The sequence below is a fragment of the Prionailurus viverrinus genome, chromosome X (genome assembly GCF_022837055.1).
Source record: "Prionailurus viverrinus isolate Anna chromosome X, UM_Priviv_1.0, whole genome shotgun sequence".
In the NCBI taxonomy this organism is placed as follows: Eukaryota; Metazoa; Chordata; class Mammalia; order Carnivora; family Felidae; genus Prionailurus; species Prionailurus viverrinus.
The window spans coordinates 25,167,194-25,191,133 of NC_062579.1; the positions used below are offsets into that span (position 1 = coordinate 25,167,194).

Here is a 23,940-nt window from a genome sequence, read left to right on the forward strand (position 1 = left end):
TTCCCTAATTCTCAACTTCCATCACACAGACACATGCAGACACACACACACATACACTAGTAAACCAATACCCACTACTTCTGTGTTTTCACAGGGCTTTGCTCATATTCCCCTTACATCAAGGGTTGCAACTATCTTCCCAATACTTTCAAAACATCTGGTTCATAGAAGATGCATAACAACAGTCTGCTGAATGGAACCGAATAACATTTCCTGTGGTGACTCTCCAATCTATATGAGTTTCTGTATTACATTTCCTATTTCAGTGGTTGACTATTTTAGCCCTACAGACACAATAATCCAAGCAGCAACCTCATATTAAAAATACTAGTTTATCAGAACTAAGAGGCTTTCATTTAATCTTTAAGGTTGATACATAATTTTTCAGATTGAACTCAGACCTATCATAGCCCAGAAGTTAAATAAAACAATTCCAGGTCTAACGGATAAGAAAATGCCAGTGTATTCATCTAAAGTCCTAGCAGGCCCTAACTAAGCCAGTAATTCTCTGATATTCCTAGTAATTCTATCATACCCAGTGCTGGGATTAGGAAGAGAAAAAAAAAAAAACCCTGAAACTGGCCTCGAAGAACACAGAACTAGAAGACAGGAACAGAGGAGTGGGCTGTCAGAGTCTAATTGATGAGGGCACCGGTTGGCCACTCGTAATTTGCTATGGTAAATCACCAGCTCTTCCCTAAAGCAGATACTGCTGCAAAAAGTTTCTGATGCCTCCCTGAGGTCATTTAAAGAGGTCTTCGCTTCATTCTTTGATGCCATTATTAATTGATGGCATATTCTACTATATGCATTTCTTATACTCCCTAAGATAGATTTCCTTTTTATGGCCTAATGGCCCAACTACTAATTTAATAGAAGTCATTAATAATAGAAATAAATTATACATCTCCATTTCCTAACCTTTTCTCCCAGCTTTTACAAGGGGGGAAAACAGAAATTTAATTAAAAGAAATATAAACATCATTTAAAAAATCAGTAACAGCTTAAATAGTAATAGCTAGCTCTTAATGACTTCCATACTATTCTAAGTATTTCACACGCATTAACACATTTACCATTAGGGACCAAATTTCGCATATGAAGAAACTGAGGCACAAATCTCTTTTGTAAATTGCTCGAGGTCACACATCTGGTAAGCAGCACAGAACCAGGATTCAAAGAAAAACAGGGCAGCCTTAGAGCCCATGCTCTTAACTCCTACATGCACAGAGCTATTGTAGTAGGTATTTTAAAAGGAGTATTGTCTGAGATGAGGAGAATTTCTTATTGAATGTGAACTAAGTTGTCACTCTCTAATTTATCTCTGTACCCAAAGAGTTAATAAAGAATGCTCCACAAAATGAGACTCAGTAGAGTCCCTTATGTGTCAAGCAGTACTGGGGCATAGCATAATATCCCATGACAGTGAACATGATCATCTTGTGAAGGGAAACCCAAAACTTAGAACACAGCCTGTTTAACTTCAGATAGCTTCACAGCACCAAGATCAGACCCATGTGTTCCAAGATAACAGCACAGACAGTAGAGGCAACTCATCTAGTTCACCAGTCTGACAAGTTTCTGTCCAGACCATCCAGTACAGCCTGTAAAGTTCTAGAAGTACCCCCCACCTCGAGATGCTCCTCTCTTGACAGGCTACGAGGATTCTGTGAAAGTGGTATTGTCCCTTGCTCAATAAATTTAAGGAGCTCAGTTTCAGGTCATAATCACATTTCCCTGGAAGATTTTGTGGGCCCTTCTACAGTATTCATTAATTAAAACTAGAACTGACTCAAAGTTTGGAGTTTCTACCAGGTGAGAGAAATGGCCAATGATTAGATGGGGTCCATTTCCTTTCCTTTTTCTTTTAACTCCTCATGAGGAGTGTTTGTTAGTTTTCAATGTTCTATTTTCTGAATAACTTGACTTGTAAAAAGTATGCATCTGGTCAGTTCCCACAGCAAATCAATACCCCATATTTGGGCTCCATTTCTATATATGGTTTAATTCCATTCAAATTACCTCAGTAGGCTTTAGTTTACACTTGCAGTATGTGATATTATGATATCTGTCCCATCCTGGAACAGAGGAAATATATGATTGTCAGTGGGAAACACATGAGATGGCTAGGAACATAGCATGGTCAATTTAAGATGAAGGGGCCATCAGAAAGATATGTGAAGAGTAAAGATAGCTTACATTCCTTAGCAGGACAAATGGCCTGCGAGTAGACAAAGGTCCCAAATTGGTGATTAAAAAATACTTATCTACTTCATTTAGATAAATAACTTATGAAAATAATTTTAATAATATAATCAACATTTACCATGTACCCTCTCATGCAAGTCATGGGACTAAGCCCTCAGGGAAAGTGAACAATTCCCAAGACACAACTTCTCCTTTAAAGCTGTTTAAGTCCAGAGCAAATTACACTAAAACACTAATTCCAAGCACATTTTAAATTAATCTGGATTTATTCTTTCAGAGGAGCTCTTTGAGGTAGTGTACTGACTAATGCAAAATAAATTGTTTCACATACAATGAGGAATTGTTCCCCAAGCTTTCCTATTTATGAAGCCTCACAGCTACAGCAATGATCTTCTGAAATGCTTAATTATCTAAACAAAGTAAATAAACTCATCCAACCAAAAATATGCTTGTGCAGAAAGATGAGGGTTTATGGTTATAAAAAGCCAGACAAACATTATGAAATTAGAAACACATTATACTGCATTATAGTCACTGATAAAGTGAAGAAGTGAAATAGGTCATAAAAACGTATATCCAGTTTTATAGGGCACAAGACATATATAGCGGCTTAATTTTTTTTTCTTTTCTTCCTTATTTTTACAGTAATTAAAAGTAAGCAACAAGCCCCACAATTATCTGAGTAATTAGACTTTCTCAATTAAAATGAATGCTAATAAGATTAGCTAGATTTCTAGGTCACTTTATTTTGCATCATTATTAACTTATCCAGGTCAGAATCTCATAGCAGAACTATGGACCAGACAGGGAGTTCTTAGTACTTACGATTGAGGGGTTTTTTTTAGGGAGAAAATCCTTCAAAGCTGGTGAATTAATGGGAGGATGCATTTAAAATAATTAGGACAGTGACTAATGTATTGTAAACAATCAATGAATATTAGTGCTTGCTATTTTATCAAAATGTACCTGAAGCATGCAATCTCAGAAAACCTACTATCAAATAAAGAGGAATGTTTACGATTGTTTATGTTAAGAATTAAATATCCTTTTTTCATGTATTCTTATTCTTCTTGTTAACTTTATTATTCTTTTATTCATTAGGGGGAATGGCATTTCAGATGGGGAGAGTAAGTAAAAACAACAACTCTGAATTTAAAAGGACTTGAGCAAAGTACTTTTCAATAAGAAATGGAGATATTTTAAAATTTGGGACAGATTATCCCTTCTTACTGGGCAAACCTTTACCTTTTCAGTCATCATTTGGATATGCAAATGCAAAGCAAAGACACTTTTTTGCAAAGCAGAAATTTCAGATGCTTCCCCAAGGAATCAAACTTTTTTTTCATACTCATATAAAGGTGTATCTGAAGGATGGGAGCAGTTACTTTCTGCAATTAGCTTTATTTTAGAAAGTATTTATTTCCATTATGGAATGAGACATCCTTATGCCTTCTGCATACTTTTGCTCAATTTTTGGTGTTGAGGGGTGGAGGTTTGTGCACATAACTATACACGTATGTGTGCACAACCATGTAAAAATACAAAAAGTAACCCCCGTGAGAATTCTAGAAGGAAATCTGCATCTGATCTGCATCATTACTAGGAAAAAGACTATAGATGACACATGGTGTGATGGAATTCAACACAGATAAGGGAGTTTATACTGTTAATAAAAATTGAATAATCCAGAATATATGGGATATACTGACTATTGCACATCGATGTAATTATCATATGACATTGCCAGCTCAGAGGAGCACAAAAGTTTCCCCTAAACAGAGTAATAAATCCTACCGCCAATCATCATTCAAAATAGTAGGTTCTGGCAAAATAAATAAGGGTTTTGGTCTATAGTGAGGGGGAAAGTTTCTGTCTTTGTACCTCCTGTGATTTAAGTCCTATAGAGGCAAACACTGCCAGACCACTCCCACTGAGGAGAGTGCAGCTGGCCCCGAAGCTACGTGGGTAGCACAATAGACCAGCTAAGCCAATATTTGGACAACAAAAAACCCCATGGAAGCTGTATTAATTTCCAGTTGCTGCTTTAACAAATTTCCAAAAACTTAGTGGGTTAAAACGATAGAAATGTATTATCTTATAGTTAAGTAGGTCAGTTAAGTAGGTAGTCTCATGAGGTTTAAGTCAAGGGTTAGCAGGGCTGTGTTCTTATGTGAAGGCTCTAGGAGAGAATCAGTTTCTTTGTCTCTTCCAGCTTTTAGAGGCCTCCCATATCCCTTGGTCCACTGCCCTTTTCCTCCATCTCCAAAGCTAGCAAAAGAGAGGGTAGTCTTTGTCAAATTGCATCACTCTGACCTACTTTTTTGCCTCTCTCTTCCACCTTTAAGTATCCACATGACTACAAAGGGCCCACTCAGATAACCCAGAACATCTATTTTTCAGTCTGCTAATTAACAATGTTAATTCTAACTGCAACCTTCCTTCTTTGTTGTCATGGAACCTAACATATTCACAGGTTCCAGGGATTAGGACATGGACATCTTTGGGAAGCCATTATTCTACTGACCAGAAAGGTGCTTAAACTTTCAGACTCAACAATAAAAGTCATCCGGTACCCAGTTTTCACTTAGTCTATGATGTAATTCTGTACTGACATTACCAAACATTCAGTATCTTTATGGCTAATTATTTTTGTGAAATGGCTACTGTAGTAAATTTGACTGCATTTAAATGGATATTTTAAGCCAACTGGTGATATATGAATTATTTTATTATTCCATTGATAAGTGGCACAGTAGCTCACTAAGTCCTAAGAAACTGAGTTTCAAAGGAAAGTCATCCTATCCTCCTCATTTATTATTGACTTAACTTCACACAAAGAAATCACTATTGGTTGGGAAACATGAAAAATACTGTTCAGACACAGGGACAAATAACATCTATATACATTTGCTATTTTCATGACTTTCTGATAGCTGCATCAAAGTGATCTTTGTTGCATATTTCATGGGATTTAAAAAATGTTTTAACAGGTTACATATTCAAGTATTTTTTATCATGAGAGTGTAGACATTTTTTAAAAGTTTATTCATTTTTCAGAGAGAGAGAGAGAGCATGCACAAGCGAGTGGGGGAGGGGCAGAGAGACATGGAAACACAGAATCCGAAGCAGGCTCCAGGCTCCAAGCTGTCAGCACAGATCCCGACACAGGGCTCGAACCCACAAACTGTGAGATCATGACCTAAGCCAAAGTCAGACACTTAACTGACTGAGTCACCCAGGCTCAGTTTAGAGCTCAGTTTAAACCCTGAGTTTACGCATTTTTTAAAGTTACCTTTTGAAATAAAATTATTCACAGATTTTGTAGATTATTTGTTTCCCATTCAAAAGTAGTTTTGAGAAAACATTTCAATTATAATTACACATCCCAATTTGTATTTCAGTTAAAATATGTGGTCATTTACATTTGATCTAAGAAATCACATGTCATGTATCTTCTCCATTTCAAGCACCACATAATTCTTCATATAAATCATGATATATTTATATAGCTCTCTCCTCAGAGTGTATGCACTTACCTAAAAAGTAATTTGGTGTGTATTGTTTTTAAGTGTACACAGCAATAACAAAATTCAATGGGAGAAAATGTATTTTATGTTTCTAATTAGAACAATCTTTATTATAGAAATTACCAAAAGGGTTTTTACAAAATTACATGATCCACATAGAGGAACACCTGGGTGGCTAAGTTGGTTAGGTGTCCAACTTCGGCTCAGAACATGATCTCAAGGTTCATGGGTTTGAGTTCCACATCAGGCTCTGCACTGACCATGTGGAGTCTGCTTGGGATTCTCTCTCTCCCTCTCTCTCTCTCTGCTCCTGTCTTGCTCTCTCTCTCTCTCTCTCTCTCTCAAATTAAATAAATAAACTTTTAAAAATTATATGATCCACAGAGAAAGTACTCCAGCAACATTCTCTTTCTCATTCTATCTTGTGGTCTATCTCTCTTTAAGCCCTACATCTATCAACTTTTCTATCACATAGAACCATTTAATCCCTTCTATGAAATGTGCTATTATTTCTTTTCAGATAAACTTTGATACCTTATAATAGTTTATTTCACAATGATGCATATGAGTATCATTTAGCTTGGAAATAAATTATTTTACATATTTCTTAAGACCTGCATGCAGCCTCTTAGAAATAAAACCTAAGGTCTACAGTTAAACACGCATATATAAGCACTAACATTTTTATTTTCATAATCACCTTTGCCAGCATTCTTATATTTAAATGAAGTAAGATAATCAGGAAGACCTCTTTTCAGCTTAGATGACAAAAAAGCCAATAAGAAGGGACATATGAGGTAAAACAATTCCAATACTGAGATACTGACCATTTAGTTCCTTCTTAATATTATGAATTCTTTGTATTAATCAGTGATTTTAACCTATCAGCCTGATGACAGCTTATATGATCAACCCTAATTACAACTCTAAAATCCTGCACTGGTCTGTGTGCATATCATTGGCCTTCCCTCCATCATATAATCAACTGATTTAAAACCCATGCCTTCAAAAAACATTTACTGTGCACTTACTAAAGAGGAGATACTTCTTTTAGGCTCCTGCAGTTCAGATATAAACGAAAATGAGTCCTGCACATGAGGAAGTTAACATCTATGAGATGATTAGACAAGTCTACAACTAACAACAGTGTTATGATAAGCCAGCAGTACTGTGGTAGGAACTCCACCAGAATATAAGTCAGAATGAATTCTTCCTGGAGACCTAAGGAGTTTTACATTACATTGTCTATCACTGACATGATCAAAGCTAAACATGACAAGGCCAATTCCTGTTTACTCTGTTAATACTGCATTAAAAAGTGTAAAAACAAAACAAAACAAAACAAACCATTAGCAACAGAAAAGATTTTTAAGGCTAAAATCAATGGACCTTGCATATGATACTCTAATACAGTGATGCCTTATTCTTGCATCCATAAATGAACTCAAATACCCCTGGAACACTATAGGTACTAATTAAGTATTCATTAGGTGATTAAATAAACAGAGTCAGTTGGGGTACCAATTTGCTTCTACCTACCTGAGTAGTCTCGTTTTCTTCCTAGTGCTTTGGAATTTGTCAGCCCTCTAGTGTGTAATCAAACTTCTTGTCTGCCTTGTTTCTCCTATTCTATCTTTCCATGCATTGACAAGATCTCCTCATGATCGTGTACACACACACACACACACAGAATAAGGCACTACAGCTTACATCACCTATATCAAAGATCTAACTAACTTCAATAGAGGGAGAAACAGCCACTAAAAATTTTAAGGTATGGGTATAAAAAAATCTGAACTACTCTGGAGAGAAATAAAGTTACATGTGTCTGCTCTGCTTTCTCTTTATTCCACAGATATAAGGTATTCTCCCCAGAGGACAGCATCATACCGTAAGTGATATCTTAATACAGTATTCATATGAGAGAGATCCTGAATAAGAAAGTCTTTAGTGTCATTTGCTGAATTCTCGTTTGATTTAAATATTACACACCAACATGTTAAGTTTTTAAAAATAAAAACCAATTCCAGGGGTGCCCGGGTGGCTCAGTCGGTTAAGCATCTGACTTTAGCTCAGGTCATGATCTTGCGGTTTGTGAGTTCAAGCCCCACATTGGGCTCTGTGCTGACAGCTCAGAGCCTGAAGCCTGCTTCAGGTTCTGCATTTCCCTCTCTTTCTGCCCCTTCCCCGCTTGTGCTCTCTGTCTCTCAAAAATAAATAAATGTAAAAAAAAAAAATTAAAAGGGGCGCCTGGGTGGCGCAGTCGGTTGAGCGTCCGACTTCAGCCAGGTCACGATCTCGTGGTCCGTGAGTTCGAGCCCCGCGTCGGGCTCTGGGCTGATGGCTCACAGCCTGGAGCCTGTTTCCGATTCTGTGTCTCCCTCTCTCTCTGCCCCTCCCCCGTTCATGCTCTGTCTCTCTCTGTCCCAAAAATAAAAATAAACGTTGAAAAAAAAATTAAAAATAAATAAATAAATAAATAAATAAATAAATAAATAAAATTAAAAAAATAAAAATAAAAACCAATTCTGAACATATTCTAATGAAAATTATGAAAATGATCATTTTTCTAAGGTATCTTACACATAAGACAAATAATTTCACAGGGATGCTTTCCTTTAACAGTTTTTAATGACAAATAGTTCTTTCCTCATATATGCATTAGATACTATGATTAAAAACCACTAGAAAATCAAAGACAAAAGGTGATTTCAAATGCAGTATGCATAGTATCAAATAACCTAAGGACATATTTAAAACACAAGACATATCTAGGACCAAAGAAACATGCTATTCTGACATTGGTTAAACTAAGCACATGATCTTTTGGGGACTCAGTTTACTCAGTTATGAAATGTAGAGTGAAAGAAAAGCATTTCAGACTTTTGGCACAGCAAGTTTCCAGGCCTGAATAGTGTAGTATCACTCTGGATGTTGTGTATAAAAGGGATTGGGGGTAGGGCCAGAATGGAAGCAGGGCTAGCAGTCAGTAAGCTCTTCCTGTGGTCAAGGAAAGAGATGAGAATGGCTGGAACTAGGGTTATGGCTGTAAAGGCAGAGAGGGATCAAAGATGTATTGATAAAGTCTGAAAACATAATCCACAGAGCACCGTGATGGATTTAAATTGAGGGATGAGAGGGATTGGGGAATTGGGGATGATATGCAGCTCTTGCGTTGGGAAACTGAGTGAACAGATGATGGCATCACTTACTGGTCCAGGGGACACTGGAAGAGGCTATCTCAATGAAGATATTTGTTCTAGTGATCATTTTGTTGACAAACGTTAGATAATGATACAGAATAACTGCACCAGAATTTCATATACAGTTTATATTCAGATATAGTTTACATTAAAATTATATTTGAAACAACCTTTAATTTCCAGGCAATAAATTGGTGGAATGTTTTATTAGAAATAGTTCTAATACTTCATTTTATCCATATTTACAGCTATTTAAATCATCAACTTCAAGTAATGTAAAAGACTGATGTATTACTGCAAAGCTGCCTCACCCATTCCTTTAGTCAATGCAGACATGGTTGATTCATGGGAAAAAACAAAATCCCAGAACTCATCCATGTGTTTGTAGGACAAATTCAATCATCTTTTAAATAGGCTCAGAGTGGTCTCAGTCATTAAAGAGCAGAAGGCTAATAAAACAACTGTTCCTACTAATCTGTTTTCTGAGTTTTGTAAGTAGGTGTCCTCCCTTATATATTATATTGGCGATATATGTTACCTTTATAGAGAAGCAGCTTTTCTATAGCTCTCCAAAAGGTTAAAAACCTGAGGTGTATTATAGGTCAATTCTCTTGTAAATGTTCACTTAAAATAGTTTAAAGAGCTTTTTCACAAGTTGGAGGTGATTGATTGCACTAGATTTAATTTAAAAATGCACTATTCGAACCTATGTATGTCTGTGTGTATGTGCACATGTGTGGATTTGCAATGAGTTTTGCCTAAAGAAAACCTTTAAACTGAAATTAAAAGATGCAGAACTTTTTTATTAGAAATCGAATCTGTTCAAGAGAAAGCAATGACTACCAAACCTTATTCAAAATGGTGAAGAACTTTATTATTTAAGAAATCAATGGACTTTGAAAGAAGTAAGGAAATAGAAAGGGAGGTTAGCTTCCTGCTCCAGATCACCTTTGCTATTTATAGACTTACGTATTTAAGTCCTGTGAATATTATTAGGGAAGCTGAGTAAGGACAATTGTACAGATCCCATAGGTTTTGCTTTATTTAACACCCTATCTAAAAGATTATGACACATCTGCATTTTCACTTTCACTTGACATAAACATTTTCGTCATTTATTATGATAAACTGTCCACAAACATGTTTCACATTTTTTAAAATATTCTACTATATGTGAATCAATTGATGGGGATGAGATCACATCTTGTCATGTATAATTGTTAGCTATATACTAGCTAATACTACATTGTCGATTCTTTGGAAGACTCTGTCTCTTTTCCTTTTTGATGCATTTGAAGCAGAGAGCATTCTTTCTTAAATAAAGCTGCCAATCAACAGGTACCTGATGAATTCAATTTATAGTTGATAAAATAATGACCCTGAGGCAAATAAATTTAAAAAGCTTTTTCTTAGTGTCTGAAACAAATTACAATGCCCTAATTAGAAGTAGGGGCTACAAAATTTCTAGTTTATTAGCAGTGTGGTTCACCCACAATCCCACCCTACCCCCAGAAAAAGAAATCAAGTCTATAGATCCACCTGTCCAACATTTATGCTCTACAAAATCATTATTTTATTTTTTTGGACTAATCAGTATGCATTCAGTTCAGTAAAAGACACACTGGCTGAAATGATATTACTCTATAATAATGATGAAATTTGGCTTTCTAAGTAACCGATGTTTAGGTTCTGATACTAAATTCTAATTTTAAAAGTTTCCATTCCTTCTACAAGATTAAAGTTCTCAGAGAAATTATGGTTATTCAGTGCCCTTGATGAACCTGAAGAAAGATTACTTTAAACAAATGACAACATTCTTTCAAGCACTGGTAACCTTTGACTGCCATTTTCCTCACCAGTATATATAAAGCTTAAGATGAAGAAGAACAGGGCAGTTATCTTTTTTTTCCTTTTGCAATATACTTTTTTGCTTAAAATGTTTCCACTCACTATGAATACACAGATACTATCATTTAATAGAAAATTCGTATCAAGTATTACTGAAATCTTGCTACAACTAGTATTTTAAATAAGCAAATTTGCTTAAGTTATGAAAATTCAAATATTAATTTCTTATCTCTTAGTTGCTTAATATTCTGTATTTTGTGATTTATTTTTTCTCATTTTTCACATGCAGTGCTTATGTGCTTTGATGGAAAAAAAGTTGGAAATAAAATAATACAGAGAAAATTACATGCAGTTATTTAATTTTTATGGAGGAGCTTATATCTTATCTTTATATTTATTCATTAAATTTGGAAATAGGTGGGATTAGTCCTTACTTTTAGCTTTCTTTAACCTAGTTCCTGCACCATGTTTCTCCAAATACATAAAATGCTCCAAGATTCCTATTGTTCTAGACTAATCTTTCCCTACCTCCTGCTATGTATGCTCAGACTCCCTTTGATTAACAACCACAACAATATAATAGTCTATCATTATGTTTTAGGTGACATGAGGTTCATTTATCAAGGTCATCACCATGTACTCTTTGTCCAGTGAATAATATTTTTAAATCTTTTTTAAACTAATCTCTACAGCCAACCTGGGGCTTGAACCCACAACCCTGGTATCAAGAGTCACATGCTCTATCAACTGAACCAGCCAGGTGCCCTGGAGAGCATTAATTTTAAATAAATCAAAAGAGTTCTTAAGAGATCCCAAAAGATCCACTCCTTTTCCTGAGGTGTGTGTATATTCATTTCACTGTGAATGCTATCGCCTTACAATGATAGAATATTAATCAAACAGTTTTTAAGACACTTTTCCAAGGTGTTCACTTGCCCAACTGAATCTCTACAAATTCAAATTCTCAACTTCCCCAAATAAAAAAAAAAAATCCATCCAAAAAATGTGCCATATAAAGAAACTTACACATTCAGGCCTAAGCAAAATGCATATTTTTACTCAGTCCTTCTTAAGATATAACCTTGTCTCTCTCTCTCTCTCTCACTTTTTTTTTTTTGGCCAATCCGTATTTTAGAGATTCCAATCTAGATAAGAGATGTTCACATCTCAAGCTGATTGAGCAAATACATTAGACAGTGAGACGTTTTGGCACACCTTAAGTAAAGCCTTGCGGACTCTTTCTATTTCCGGAGTTAACCAAGAGAGGCAGTAGAAGGGAATATATTCGTAGATGGTTAGTATTTCCTTTTGATAACTTTAGGGTGACTTGGATAGGATTAGTTTGGCTCCAGTTTGCAGGACTTTTGCATTTATTTCCAGGACATTTGGAATCAAATGACTGATGTCCGTCCATTTTAAAACAAACTCAATTAGCCTCCTAATATACAGAGTAACTTTTGAATCAGTGCAAAGGTAAACCTTCAAGGAAGAGGAAAGAAATTACTCTGCATTACAATTACTTTCTGCAGTAGCTACAAGCAGGAAATCTCAACTCCAACTCACTTGCTAAGTGATATGGGCAAGTTACTTAAACTCTTCCCTTAAAAACAGCCAGTGTAATAGTGTCTACCTCCTAGGATTTTTGTGGGAATAAAATGAAATTATACCCATAAAGTGTTAATTACTGTGCCCAGTGCTTATAAATTTTCAGTAAATATTACACCAGATCGCATCAACATTTCTGTACAAATGCTACTCCTGGTTTCAGAAGAGAAGAATTTTTCTGAGATTTTTGGGAACCAGCTCAACCACCCACACATGGTTAATAAAGTTATGGTTGCAGAGGAATAACTCCTTTTATTTTCATAAGTGTACTCATTCGTGTCTTACAAATACTAGTCAATTTTAAGAATAAAGTATTGTAATTATGAACCAGCCTTCAGGAGACGAGTTAGAAATCTTCAGTAAACTATGACTCTGTGTGTGTGTAATTTAAGACGTAGTTCAAGTTTACTGTGAAGTATTATATTCTGCAGCTTAAGAACATCAAGGACTACCACCTAGAAATCCAGCTGTAAACCAGCAATATCCCTCAGATCACAAAACTGTAGAGTGGGAAGGTCACAGGGAAAACAGTAAGATTTAAAATGGGAAATTATTTAATTTGCAGAGTCAGCATTTATCCTACGGGCCGGCAAAATAATTAGGAAGATCAGCTCTCCCTAATTAAGATAATTTATAGGAATAGAAAGAGAAGAAACATTTAATCTCTACAATATTCCGGGCACTTGACATAGGTTTTAGCCACTTTCTGAATGCATATTACAGGCTAAATACTTTACAGGTATTATTTAACTTCATCCTCACAGTAATTGTATGAAGTAGATATTATTGATTCTACTTCGGACGTGAACAAAACTGAGACTCATAAAGTTTCCCAGGGCCACTTAACCAATTAAAGGCAAAACAGGATTTTAACTCAATGCTCTTTGGTTCTACGAATAAAAGGTTAAAATCAGACCCGGGCTAATAATGTGAACTTGCCCCGGAAAATGACCAAAGAATCTCATTTTCTTAGAATTATGGAGCGAAGATAATGGTGGAATGTTTCGTCTCTTTTGTTTGCTAGGTACAACAACTTTTAGACTAGTGAGGTTGGGGGGAGGTATGAAGTGACATGCAGGGCTTCATCTTTTCTGACTACAATGATATTAAATATTGCTGGGAAATCAAGGCTGCAGTTTAAGTCAAGTGGCTCATAATGATCTAGAATCTTGCCATTGCCATATGCACCCCATTGGAGTGAAGAGCACGTGTGCATATTTTGGTTGCTTCTGGGCCATCCAATGACATAAAGATTTCATGTTAGCATATTTCATGCCTTGTATCCTTCTATACAGCTAAGTAAATGTAGTATTAGATTAAATTATATTGCATCGGTGAGTATAATTGCCAATTTAATCCCCACACAAGGAAAGTGATACTGCAGTCTATGATGACCGTTATGTTCTGTCATTAAAGGTCATTTAACTGGCTGAAATACAGGCTGTTTAGCAACACCAATCGTAAATAAACGCCTTGTGATTAAAGCCAACCTATTAATGCCATTAATATCAGAGATTATGAAGTTAAAAATAGCCATTTGCTTCATTCATAGGATCACAAGCTTGTATTCTGAAAAAAATGATTTTACTGCCATTTAATTTTTTTTCTTAGTTATTATTGAAAATTCCTCTGGAATATGAGTGTTATTCAGTTTTATCAGCTTTATGAGCTGTGCCGGTGAAAGAAGTATGTACTGGTTGAAAAAGGGATCATCTAACCCCTGATGACAGGGCACAGTGATATTAGTTAGGATCAAACTGAGAAGTAAAGAGAAAAAAGGAAAAATAAATAAAAGGACCAAGAGTCAAGGACCATCTCTGCACACAGGTTGTCGTAGACAGCCCGTTCATGGCGTTGGTGCCTGAGAGTGAGCAGCATTCTATCACAAGCATGTCTGTGATGCAATAAACAGAAGAAGGGATGGATGGAAAAGAGACAGCTGTGCAGACAGAAGATAAAGCAAGTCCCTTAATCCTAAAAACAAGGTTTTGGTAGCCAGTCTTACGTGACAGTGTCTCTGTGTTATATCTGGTCGGTGAACCATTTCTCATTAACAACATGAATGTTAGCAACAAGCATTGCTCTGGTAACTGAATATCCGAAAACACCAGCCTTAGTCACCTCTTCAGGAAGAAAATGCTAGAGGTCTGAACAAACTCTGGGACAACCGATTCAGATTGTATCCTGTAAAAAAGCCTATCTCATGGCAACAATTGTTGTATTGCAGCTATTATTGCCATGGCTATATGAGAGTGTCACCTGATGAGGTCTTAAAGATGGCTGGTGTCAGGTCCCCACCTGAGACCAATGAAATGAGAATATCTGCTCCAACCCAGTGTTTTCATAAACCACCCCACAAGATTTTTGTGGGCAGTCCTGTTGTAAATAACTTCAAGTGTGACAAGAGATAAACCTGGATTTGAGTCCAGCTCATCTATCTTTTGGTTATGTGATCATGGGTTTAGTGCAGCTTGCTAAGACTCAGTTTTCCCATAAAGATTAACTGCCCCGGAATTACTGTGTAAAAACCGACAAAGAAACAAACAAAAAACCAGTACGTGACGCTCCTAGAACATGGTTGTCCTTCTTAAATTTTAGTTATATTTTACCAAAAGGAACTTTACATATTTGAATTTATATCACTGGCCATAAACTGTACAGGGATGCCTGGGTGGCTAAGTCAGTTAAGCATGTGACTTTTGATTTCAGCTCAGGTCATGATATCATGGTTTGTGGGTTTGAGCCCCGCATTGAGCTCTATGCTGACAGCATGGAACCTGCTTAGGATTCATTGTCTTGCTTGCTCGCTCTCTCCTCTCTCTCCTCTCTCGCTCTCTCTCGCTCTCTCTCCTCTCTCGCTCTCTCTCCTCTCTCTCGCTCTCTCTCGCTCTCACTTTCTCTTTCTCCTCTCTCTTGCTCTCTCTCGCTCTCACTTTCTCTTTCTCCTCTCTCTTGCTCTCTCTCGCTCTCACTTTCTCTTTCTCCTCTCTCTTGCTCTCGCTTTCTCACTCTCCTCTCTCGCTCTCTCTCTCCTCTCTCTCTCCTCTCTCGCTCTCTCTCTCCTCTCTCGCTCTCTCTCTCCTCTCTCGCTCTCTCTCTCCTCTCTCGCTCTCTCCTCTCTCTCCTCTCTCGCTCTCTCTCTCGCTCTCTCTCTCCTCTCTTGCTCTCTCCTCTCTCTCTCCTCTCTCGCTCTCTCTCTCCTCTCTCTCTCGCTCTCTCTCTCCTCTCTCGCTCGCTCTCTCCTCTCTCGCTCGCTCTCTCCTCTCTCGCTCGCTCTCTCCTCTCTCGCTCTCTCTCTCCTCTCTCGCTCTCTCTCTCCTCTCTCGCTCTCTCCTCTCTCGCTCTCTCCTCTCTCGCTCTCTCCTCTCTCTCTCTCGCTCTCTCACTTTCTCTCTCTCTTCTCTCTCACTTTCTCTCTCTCTTCTCTCTCGCTCTCTCTTCTCTCTCACTTTCTCACTCTCTTCTCGCTTTCTGGCTCTCTCTCCTCTCTCTCTCACTCTCTCTTCTCTCTCTCGCTGTCTCTCTCTTCTCTCTCTTCTCTCTTTCAGTCTCTCTCTTCTCTCTCTCGCTGTCTCTCTTCTCTCTCTCCTCTCTCTCACTTTCTCGCTCTCTCACTTTCTGGCTCTCTCCCGCTTTCTGGCTCGCTCTCTCTCTCTCTCTCTCTCTCTTGCATTCTGGCTCTCTCTCTCTCTCACTTTCTGGCTCTCGCTCGCTTTCTGGCTCTCTTCTCTCTCTCTTCTCTCTCGCTTTCTCGCTCTCTCTTCTCTCTCTTTTCTCTCTCACTTTCTCGCTCTCTTCTCTCTCGCTTTCTCACTCTCTTCTCTCTCTCGTTCTCTCTTCTCTCTCGCTCTCTCTTCTCTCTCTCTTCTCTCGTGCTCTCTCGCACTCCCTCGCTCGCGCTCTCTCTCTCTCTCTCCTCTCTCTCTGTCAAAATAAATAAACATTAAAAGGTAACTGTGCTTCGATTTGAGGCAAGGTAATTCAGCAATATTGAAAAAGTAACTCTCAAGAATGGTACTATAGAACAATTGATTATTTCTAAAATGTAAAAGCACTGGGTTTCAACCATTTAATTTTGAGAGAGACAGAGAAAGAGAGAGAGAGAGAGAGAGAGAGAGAGAGCACAAACAGAGGAGGGGCAGAGAGAGGGGGAGACACAGAATATGAAGCAGGCTTCAGGCTCTGAGCTGTCAACACAGAGCCCGATGCGGGGCTCAAACTCACCATGTGTGAGATCATGACCTGAGCCGAAGCTGGACGTCCAACCAACTGAGCCACCCAGGCGCACCAACCACCATAATATATTTTAGTAATATATAACATCCTCAAGCACTTAATGGCTGTGACAGTTTGCTCATCTCTCTAGTGGACAGCACAGGACAACCTACTAACCACACAAATTTGTCATAAGAAAATAAATCTAAGAGTATACTTTATTTTTAAGTATAATCACAAGGCTACTATAAAGCTTCCAGTCCTTTTTACATGGATAACTAACCTGTTAGAAGAATTAAATGGAATCAACCAAGACCTCAATTCATTATTATTTTACCCAATATTCTTCTAAACTAATAAATTTTCACCTTGTATTTCATATTCCAGCTGTTAATCGGCCCATTTTTTTGTAAAGAAAGGAATCACTTAATTGGGAAAAATATGTATCAACCTGATAATCTCTTTTTCTAATACTGAGTTTTAAGGCTTTCAGGTATTTATTTGCAATTTCTGGGATATCTTTTATAATTTTTTTCACAGTTAATTCTACTTTGAAAGCAGTAAAATGAATGAAAATATTCCAGCTATAAGCAACATATGCTTTACTTTCAAACATTATCACTGATTTAACTAAAACCTCAGAGATTTTGAAACTATTCCATTTCACTTATTTTTAAAAGTTTATTTATATATTTTGACGGGGGAGGGGGAAAGAGAATCCCAAGCAGGCTCCACACTGACAGGGGCTCAAACTCACAAACCTCAAGATTATGACCTAAGCCAAAATCAAGAGTTGGACACTTAATCAACTGAGCCACCCAGACACCCTTTTATGCCATTTTATTATCATTTTCCATCACAATTTAAATATTCAAAATGCTTTTGATTAAAGCTATACCCCTCTGGGATCAGTAAGAAACACAGATATCAACTATGGAACACTTTAATTACTCAAACATACTAATACCTAATTTACTGCATCATAGCTGAGTTTACTTAAAATTAAAAACAAAGGGGCAACAAATTGGTTTTCCAATATATTTTCCTTCACAGTCTAATGGACTCCTAGCGATGATATACCTAGAGACATCATCCACAAAATATTATATGTCATTCAGAACTAGAATGTGGTGGATGCATTTCCCAGCTGTTTAAACAATTGAATGCCCCATGAGTCATTCAATATGATTTATTGTGACTGTATAGGCCTAAGATGTTATGTTTCCCCCACTTAGATTAAAAAAAAAAATCCGAGTAAAATAACTCAAAAGAAATTCCCAGTTATCTAGACAAGGGTTATACTGAAATGCTCCTGAACAAATTTGGTATAGAACGTCATCACAACATAAATCTTGAATAACATGATTAGATTATACTTCTTTATTTAAATTTCATAATCAAGTGAGAAACTACATTACTTAACTATAACGAGAAATAATATTCATTTTACCTTAACAAATCAACTTCTGTGAGATAAAATATATAAATCAACTATTTTCCATGAAGTTAAAATTGTCATAAATTATGAAAGGACATGAAAGATTAGTACAAAATGCTAAATTATGGTAAAGGATAAATCAGGCCATGGATACACACAAATACTGTCTTTAATGTTCTGGATGTCTTCCTATTGTCTAAGTGGGTGAATATGGAACAGTTATATCCAATTATTTCAGTCATCCAAATGACTGAAATGAATCAACACAATAAAAATCACATCAATTTGTTACTGATTTGCTCAAATTGTCCTGAAAATATTTGGTGTTCTATGCTATCTGAACTGAGATTAATGTAGAAGACATCAAAGAGACACAGTAAATTCCTATTTCCTCCCTCCCTCCCTGTCTCTCTCTCTCTCTCTCTCTCTCTCTCCCCCCCTCCACTTCCCCACCACCCACCATACCACTGTTAGCTTTTCAGGCTATTGGAAAGTGTTAACATATTTATTTGTTTGGGATTTCTGTTGGGACAAGCAATTTAAAAGTTCTCCAACAGGGAATAAAATATCCCAACAGTATTATCTTAATGTTAATATAATCATCTGTAATACAGTGTTAATGTATTATGTGTATCCTCATAATGTTTGTATACTATCACTGGTAACTGTTTACTCATGTAGTAAGTTTTCATTTACTTATTTTGCTGTGTATTACTTTCATGTACAAAGTACTGCCTCACTGTCCCTTAAAGATTTGTTCTCTACAGTAGCAGTGATAAAACTAAGGATGTCTCTAGACACTATGGTCGAGTCAACTTTAACTCAAATGCATTAAAGTATATTAAAGTGTCATTGGATAGTTAAGGCTAGTTATATCATGTATCCGCCCATGGAAAAGAACAGTTGTAAAAGAACCTCTTTTTTACTTTTAGATAGCAACAACTTGTAATATCTCTAAAGGCTCTCTGCCATAGACAATAGTCTAAATCAATTAAAAAATGTACAAATAACATGTATTTTATTAGGTCCAGGATAAAACCTAAAAATAGTGAAGCATATCCTAGTAAGTAGCCTTACTCTAATAACATGCAGGCTAGGAATATGTTGATCACATTTCTCTGGACGTCTCTATCAGCCATCAGTTTTCCTAAAGCCTCATTATGTATCAATGCTAGTGTCTGTTCTAAGCAATACTAATACAAGTATATATTTAAACTATTTAACAGCATTTCCCAAACTCCTTTGTTAATAGGTTGCACTCAAGACACATAAGTAAACGAGATGTCAACACTAAATTTGCTAATGTACCCCATTTCTTTGCTAATATGACACCATTTCTAATTTGTGCATTCCAAGTACAATCCATTGCAGTTCAAAATTAAAGAAATATTTTCATTATTATTACATTTAACACTATTAAATGATATAATTTGGTTTTAATGATCAAATTTTAATGTTTCCTTAAAAAAGAAATCCTGGAAAAAGTAGTCTCCTGCTGATATAATAGGAACATTATTTTGCTATTATCATATCTGCATAAGCAGATGATCATACTTTCCATTTTCCATAACAGAATAACTAGACTAAAAAATGTTTTTCCAAGAAACTCACCATTTAGTTTTAGATAGCAACAATTTGTAGTATATCTAAAGACTCTCTGCCAGAGACAATGATCTAAATCAACAAAAAAATTATACAAATAACTTATTTTGTACAAGTTACTTTGTCATCAAAAACACAATGGCTGTTTTTATTTACATGTACTACTAAAATACTTTTTTTTTATTAGGTGGGAAAAAGAACATTTAACACTGCAGACAGTTTGGTTCTAAAGAATCTGAGACACTTATAATAAAAATTTCTAGTTGAAGTCATATTCATGGGGAACACCAATAGATTCCAATCTCATTACAGTTTCTGGAAGAAAAGGTATTCTACAGTAGGTTCTAGATAAAAATCAATCCAAATGATACGAAATGCATGTGCATGTGTGTTAAGAAGTTCTAGTTATTTCAGTCAACAATATCCTTTTAAATTTGGCATAGTTTTTCTCTTTACATGTTAACTTAGCATAAACCACTTACTAATATTTCTTTTTGTTAGGGAATCAAAATGTGATGGTTTTAACAAAGATGAAAGAAAAACACCACTTGCTCAAACAACGGATATCCAAATAAGAGGCCTTAAAAGCATTCTTCTCTTTTAGGTCAAATGCTACATATTTTCCCTTGATTTTCTTTTTCTTTCTTTCTTTCTTTCTTTCTTGCTTGCTTGCTTGCTTGCTTGCTTGCTTTTTTTTTGAGGGAAAGGGGGGAGGGGGAAGGGGAGGGAGACAGGGAGTGAGGCTCCAACAAGGAGCCCAACATGGGGCTGGATCCCATGTTCAGTCCCATGACCGTGAGATTATGACCTGAGCCGAAATCAAGAGGTGGACGTTTAACCAAATGAGCCACCCAGACGTTCCTCCCTTGAAATTTTTTAAAGGCTAATAAACTGCATACATATAAAGTTAAGTCTAAAACTGTTCATTTCAGGAGTGTAACCTTCCAAAAGGCAGTGCTTATTCTTGGAAAAGTAGGCTCTGAAAACAACTGAAGAGTGATGCAGAGATTAGCCAAGCAGAAAATACAATCTGTGTCACCATCTTCATGAAGTTAAAATGAAGTGGATTAAAACCGAACTAATTGGTTTGTAAATGTCATTTTGAGGTTACAAATATTTCTTGCAAGCCACAGTGTTCCTCAAATTTGACTCTCATCATTCATTTTTCAATCCAAAGTTACCCTGGTAAATAAGTGAGGGCATTTCACATCATATTGTATATCCCAAATGGAAATGATTTAGAAAAGTAATATGCAAAAGATATCTAGAACCAGCACAATTTTTATCCCCATTTTTTGTATTCCTTTAAAAAGAACATCTTTACTTTGTTATTCACATGGAAAAGCTGACAAAGCATTCTCTTAATGCAGAAAGTGCTGTGTGGATTGGCAAACAAACTAATTTGTTGAAACTCAGGGAAGCAAACAATAATTGTGGGTATATAAAACCTACAATGCAAGCACTAAGCATGTCTTACAGGGAAATCGTGACAGAAAGTGAATCGTCTGATTCACAATAGGATATATTTTGAAGGAGATAAACCTTTTATAACTATGAGCCTAAAGATGCATAAATTATTAAATAATTTTACCCTAGGAGTACTTATTTTTGCATATGTTAACATTTAAACACACCAGAAACAGCTCCTGAAATTGCTTATGCTAATGCTTACTGCTACTCATTTTAAAAGGCAATTCCTCTTAAAACCAAACCTCAGGCCTCAAAACACCAGTTAAAGCCAAATAAAATATACCAAAGTCAATATATGCAAGACATGAAAACCTCCCAATTATACTTCAATGACTTTTTAATTTATAAATCAACCCAATAAACAAAGCATACATTTAAAATTCTAAACACATTTTTGGCAGGTATTTCCTAAGCCAAATACAACTTCAATCCCCCCAAAATAAAAATCTCCCCAAATATAAAGCAAAATATTTTATTAACCTCCTAAGAAGTATATTAGTTATGAAATGAAAACTGCTTTGGAGAATAGCTGACACCGTTATGTATAAGCTAAAGAACCAATATGTGTTTAAATAAAAATATGAACATCTCAAAGGTAATTACCATACAGAGCATGAAAGAAGTCCATTAATCTCCCATGTGAGATACACTGAACAAAGTGTTCTAAGTCTTAGATTCTTAGAAATGCTATTCTCTCTTTTGCGACTAACAAATGAGTAAATAAAAATCCTTACGATTCAGTTAGTATTTTTTTTCAATTATCACTGATAACATCTCTTGAAAGATATTGAACAGTAATTTTTAAAAGCATACTTGGTTATTTCCCTAACACAATGGCAGGAACTGACAGAAATCTAAACATATAAGATTTATGTTGAATCCTCATCCTGCTGACAGCCATAAATAAACTGTAATAAACCATTTCAGGAGACAGAATGCTCTTTAAAATGGAAGGGAGCCCATCAACAGAAAGGGTTTTCAGCTCAAAGACTTTATTGGCAAAACGAAACCATAACCAGGGGTTTGATCTCTATTAATCAGTTTGTATTCCATGTTATATTTGGTTAACATTGAATTGTTGTTTGAGATATTATAACGCTCTAGAGGATATGCATTTCAACATGTACTTCTCATTTAGGAAAACGTATGGAAATGGGTATATCAGGCTATTTTATGCTATAAAATACATCATTTATGTAACTGCCCTTTTCTGATTACAGGCTTATCAATCTTGTTCCTGATTATGATGTGGATGCCTATTTGGTGTCCCTATTTCACTGATTCAAAGGAGGACTTAAGATCAAAAGCCATTTTGTCACTTAACAAGAAAAAATTCATTTAAGCCTACTCTTACTATTTTATGAAAGGATAGGGCACATACAAGAATAACTAGAGCATATATCCCAGGTAACGGGAACTGGTTACCATGTATGGATTAATGAAAAATAAAACACTATTAACAGGCGTATCCTTCAAACCCATATACACTGTACCTTTTACGCGTAGGGGTTAGAGTTCATATTTTCATTATGTCTGCCCTTATCTACCTCACTGGAGATATTAAAAAAACATGTAAATCTGTATGGGAGTCAACAGAGAGGTAACCCTCCCCCATCCTGCAAAACAAGGAAATAAGATTGATACAATTTCTGCCTTAGAGCAAAACCGGGGCTGACCGGGGCAGGAGGAATGCTAATTATCTACTGAAGCAACAAAAAGAGTTTACAGGAGTCAGTGCTAAATTATGCATTATTTAAAGCAGAAGAAACATTTCTAATGAACTTAATCTGATTTCAACCTCACAAACACATCTGTGTTATTATCAATTTCCTTCCCAAGTACACATGCCTAATAAGAACAATATATTGGTCAATTACATGTGACTATTCTGGTTCTTGTGGTAGTTATATATCTCATTTAAAATGACTGAATTTTCATTTTGATTGATATATGCGTTTTTGAGTTTAAAATTACCCCTCCCCCCAAACACACACACAATATGCATCTGCTGTCAATAAGATGAGACAATCAGGTCTGCAACACAGAGGATTAGATTCTAGTTGAAGCTAAGTTCACTGAAAGACTATCCTCTGAAGTGTTTCTGGGCTTTTCCTGATGAGACCTATCACTACCACTCAATCTCCGCAGTTGCAAATGATTCGATATTCCAAAGACCGTTTAATTATATAACCCTACCCAAATACCAGGTTGTATTATGTCACAGATATCAATCCCACTGATACCGCTTCTCCAAATTCTGGTTTTAAAGTAGGGTAAAGCCTCAGGGAAGGGAGAACAGAGTGTACAATTTCAAACAAGTTGGCAAACAAAAAAAGTGCCTCATAAGCCAGAAGAAAAACAGAAGTCAAGAATCATTATCCCTCTAATGCATGTGTGTGCAAAGTATGACTATGTAGCACCAGAGATAAGGATGCTATTTATTTAAGCATAATATAATGAAAACATAAATACAGTGCTGCCTGTCAATTTAAGAAGCAGAAAATGAATAACCATCCAACGGAGGACTTCCCCCAGAGTGACAAATTATAACAGAAGCAGTGCCAGGAATAGATTTCCTCATTTAAACAGTAAACCATGTTGCCTTTTATAGAGTATATGAATGAAATTGGCAAGAGTAGCTAATTAATTATAGCTGATTAGTCTATCAAATCTCTTGGTAGAATAAGCAAAACATGAACTTTTTATAACTATTTGGAGTCAACATACTTCAAACGTAGTATGCTTCATCCATGAGGCATATACATTCTAAAGGGTTGGAATTTTTTTTCTCAAGTTTCACACTTTAAGATAATGGTATTTTGCG

At 36.1% G+C, this 23,940-nt stretch overlaps 1 protein-coding gene across 13 annotated transcripts in view; it reads right to left on the reverse strand.

Moving 5' to 3' along the window:
• Window positions 1-23,940, reverse strand: part of DMD (dystrophin) — a 2,022,811-nt gene that overhangs the window by 1,605,729 nt on the left and 393,142 nt on the right. The gene's annotated exons all lie outside the window — the stretch shown is intronic.